Source organism: Anguilla rostrata, chromosome 8, assembly GCF_018555375.3.
Source record: "Anguilla rostrata isolate EN2019 chromosome 8, ASM1855537v3, whole genome shotgun sequence".
Taxonomy (NCBI): Eukaryota; Metazoa; Chordata; class Actinopteri; order Anguilliformes; family Anguillidae; genus Anguilla; species Anguilla rostrata.
The window spans coordinates 55462420-55467419 of NC_057940.1; positions in this window are offsets into that span (position 1 = coordinate 55462420).

The window sequence follows — 5000 nt, forward strand, 5'->3', positions numbered from 1 at the left end:
GTGCTACGCTAGCAACAACGTAAAACAATCCTAAACGATTCTTAGGTGTGCTACGCTAGCAACAGCGTAAAACAATCCTAAACGATTCTTAGGTGTGCTACGCTAGCAACAACGTAAAACAATCCTAAACGATTCTTAGCTGTGCTACGCTAGCAACAACGTAAAAACAATCCTAAACGATTCTTAGCTGTGCTACGCTAGCAACAACGTAAAACAATCCTAAACGACTCTTAGCTGTGCTACGCTAGCAACAACGTAAACAATCCTAAACGATCTTAGCTGTGCTGCGCTAGCAACAACGTAAAAACAAACCTAAACGATTCTTAGCTGCTACGCTGCAACAACGAAACATCCTAACGTTCTACTTGTACGCTAGCAACAACGTAAAAACAATCCTAAACGATTCTTAGCTGTGCTACGCTAGCAACAACGTAAAAACAATCCTAAACGATTCTTAGCTGTGCTACGCTAGCAACAACGTAAAACAATTTTAAACGAGGCCCCACAACTTTTCACCCAAGCCAAATGAATATTAATACACAGGCCTGCATAGACAGAGCTACAAACTGACAATAATGACCCCAGATGTCTCAATCTGAATGTAAATATGTAAATATGGGTATATTGCACATATAAAAGCATCTGGTGTCTCCAGTAAACCCATCTATTACAGATGTCCTCATTAACTTCTCCCGCTCGGTCGTAAGGAAGAAAATATTTACAGTTGTTTATGATAAAAAAAAAAAAAGCATGGGACGGTCACTGCAAGTAAAATTAGAAAACGTTAATCCCTGCGGTCTCTTCAGCAGATGCTAAATTAAAGCCAATCATTTTTTTTTTTTCCAGTTGGGGTTTTTTTTTAATCAGTCGCTCTGCCGGTTTTCTGATCCCTGGGCTCACAGACGGGACGCCTCGGACCCGCCGCGCGCGGAGCTGTGTGCCCAGGAGACGCGCGTGTCAGACGTTTACGATCGGCGAGGATATGAGTTATTTTCACTCGCCTGATAAGGGCACCGCCTGCCCTTCGCCCTCCCCCCTAATTCTGGGTGATGTATCGCCTTTACAGCCGCCTCGGGACGCCCGTCTGGATCAATCACGGCACGCTGGGACTGCGCCGGCTCCCAGCGTGTTCGTCGACGGTTCAGGGATGTACAAGGAACAGGCCATTCTGGGTTAGAACAGATAATGAGGAGAACAGGACATTCAGCACATCTAGAACATAAGAACACATAATGAGGAGAACAGGCCATTCAGCACATCTAGAACATAAGAACACATAATGAGGAGAACAGGCCATTCAGCCCATCTAGAACATAAGAACATAAGAACACATAATGAGGAGAACAGGACATTCAGCCCATCTAGAACATAAGAACATAAGAACACATAATGAGGAGAACAGGCCATTCAACCCATCTAGAACATAAGAACATAAGAACACATAATGAGGAGAACAGGCCATTCAACCCATCTAGAACATAAGAACATAAGAACACATAATGAGGCACAGGAAAGTCATTTGAGGGTGAGGCCAACCTGAAAGCACAGGTGTGTCTATGAGTGCACTGGAGCATAAGCTAGGCCACACAGGTATTACAAACATGGCTCCAGAAAATGGATCTGTCCACGGTGCCCTGAAACGACCCAGAGCTGTCCGCCTGTTTACTCTATCAGAGTTGGTTTAACAGTCTGTGCGTGGATTGGTAATACTCTTTAGGTTTAACAGTGTGTGTGTGTGTGTGTGTACTGGTGATACTCCTTACTTACACTGTGTATTGTTCAGAACTGGGCCATTTCCCTCTTTTCATACACACACACACACACACACACACACAAACAGAATCTCTCTGAAAACAGTTCAGCAGTTCAAGAGCCACCGTGCGCAGGTGATTTGAACTTGCAACCCTCTAGTGTCAGTACAGATTCTGTATCTTGGGCTCATTGTGTTGCTCTTAAAATGGATTTATGAGGAAAGGGTCAAAGTATCACTGCTAAAAACCATAAACAATCACTTACAGGAGTAAAGAATAAAATAAAACATTTTTACGTGAAGCTTAGTTCATCTGGAAGGCAACGTAGAAGGGAAGGAAAGAGAGAGATAGAGAAAGAGGAGAGAGGGGGAGTGTGAGTGGGAGAATGAGACAATGGGTAAAAGAGGGGGACTGAGTCAGAGGGAAAGAGATTGTAGAAAATGAGAAAAGAAGAGAGGGGGAGAGAGATCAAGGGAGGTGGAGGAGAGACAGAAAACAAGGGCAAGAGAAAGACAGAATGAGAACGAGAGATAAACAGAAAAAAACAGACGGGGCGAAAGAGAACAAGACACCGAACAAACAAGCGTGAGAAAGACAGAGGTAGAGAAAAAGAAAGAGAAAGAGTGAGGGACAGACACACAGACGCACAGACTCACAGACGCACAGACGCACAGACACACAAATGAAGTTTCACCGTAGACACAATCTCCGTATATCACAAAGCCAAAGCACCGGTACCAAAACCAATATTTAACGCTCGGCACACGACCGCAACAGGAGCCCGTAACGCGGAAATCGATCCGCTGCAGCGAGCAGATTGCTTTCACCATCTCGTTTTAACATGTGTGAAATGACAGTCAGCTCTGTTTATACCAGGCAATTGACACCTACGTTTGCACATGCAAAATTAAAAATGATTTTCGGTGGGGTAAGGGTAAGGGGCAGGGACAGGGGCAGGGGTGCTCACCAAGTCAGAACCTTCTGTTTAAACCTATCATCTTCAATGCCAAACCTCCTAAAACACAGCATCCCCATCGCTGCACTTAGACAGTACTGGCCCGGCAACAACACCTCCATCAGACACCTGGATTACCTGGGGATCAAGTCCAAAATCCAGGTAATAGCCTCCACCCCCCCACCCCCAGTATAGAGCAGGGGGAGGGGGCATTCTAGTCCTGGGGGGCCACTGCTGCTCTTCCTGCGTTCCCCTCCAATCTTACAGTTCTGCAGAGGCATTTACAAGCAGGCCGCCACACAGACCTGCTTAACGCATGCTTTAATTTCCACGGGAATTGCAAAAAAAAAAAAAATCAAGATTAACTTCCTGGAAAATTTTTAAAAAATAGCCGCTTGCTAACTGCACATGGGAGAAATCGGCCGGTCCTCTGCGTGTCAGCCGGCAGCAATCGGATCGCCGCCGAGCCCTCACAAACACACTGAAAAAAACGAAGCCGAGCTTCCAGCCAAGGATGGAATGATTAATATTTTTTGGAGTTTTACGTCAGGTCCTAGACAGGTGGAACCCATGCTGCTCGACAGGCGGTCAGATTGATTTGAGAATGCATAGTCTTATGCGATATCTTGCGCTGAGTCGGCGGCTCAAAAAAAACCCCTGATTGCGATCGATCCCACGATGCAGGGGGTCTGCTTGGGGAGGGCGGGGGTCTGGGCCCCACCTGTGCTCTGGAGAAAGGGGGTGTGGGATTTTAGGTGAGGGAGACAGAGGGGGTTACAGTACGAGGGTGATCGCGTCAAGAGCACATGCACAACACACACAACAAATCCTCTCTGTGTGTAACAAAAAAACAAAAAACCCAGACAGCTTCCCACAGCCCTTAAGGTCTATTAATTTATTTGAACTCCGCCCATGCCCCACATACCCATGTCTGCTTCACACCAAAACATAACAGCCTTCACGGATCCAGATATCTATGCAGCTGACACGTCATCAAAACAAACAACCCACTCCATCTCCAGCATCATCCCCAACAATCATAAGAGCACCACACATACTCAGTCCCCTCCTTACCCCTGCCAAAAGGGTACATACAGTCCGTTCACTCTTATCCTACACAAACACACACACACACACACATCCTCTCTCTCTCTACCTCACACAAACACACACACACACACATCCTCTCTCTCTCTACCTCACACATACACACACACACATACGCATCCTCACTCTCTCTCTCACACATAAACTCACACACACACACACCCAATATACACCAGTTACACTGGCTACAGGTAAATGCACTACAACTCTCGAAAGCAGCGCCAGGATACAACCATAGATTCTACAGAAAAACCAGATACTCAGCTCCTTACATCTTAACATTAAAAGTCCTCCTTTACCATTGAAGTAAAAAAATAAATAAATAAATGTAATTTGATATGTAATATTAGGAGGCGAAGGGCAATACTCAGGCAACGTCTAAATAATCTGCGATAGAATTAACCGCTTGTTATTCTCGGAACTCTCTGTTCCGTCCCCCCAGTTGCTACCTAAAAGAGTTGCTGCAAAGACCACCCTTTTCCCCTTTTCAGTGACCTCATAAATATTCATGAGCAGAAAACCACACCATTATGCAGATCAGTGGCCTGCTCGGGACGTTCCCAACGCGCGCAAGGATGCCGATCAGTGGCAGATATACGCTCGCCATGTTTTCCCCGCCGATGAATATTCATGGCCGCCTGTCTTCGGCTGAACTCATCCTGTGGCCCCCTGAAGGGAAGAGTGAGTGTGCTGCTGGATGTGAGCATCCACCCTGAGATTCAGCAGGTAGATGTGAGCATCCACCCTGAGATTCAGCAGGTAGATGTGAGCATCCACCCTGGATAGAGGTAATTAGCAGCCACCTGAATCGCAGTAGATGTGAGCATCCACCCTGAGATTCAGCAGGTAGATGTGAGCATCCACCCTGAGATTCAGCAGGTAGATGTGAGCATCCACCCTGAGATTCAGCAGGTAGATGTGAGCAGGGCTGGGGGAGGTGGCTGAGATTCAGCAGGTGGATGTGAACAGGGCTGAGGGAGGTGACTTTCCCGGAGGGGAGCCCCAGTGCAGAGCTCTCTTCTCTGCTGCCAGCACTTCTCACCTCTCAGGAGAGGCGGCCTATCAGGGACCTCGCTCCAAGAAAGCCTCGTATCCAAGGGCGACCGTGACCATCACAGACAGTAGCCCCAAGGCAGGAAGTCCTGAAAAGATTACCTATATGGGTAATGAAAAACTTTATGAATAAA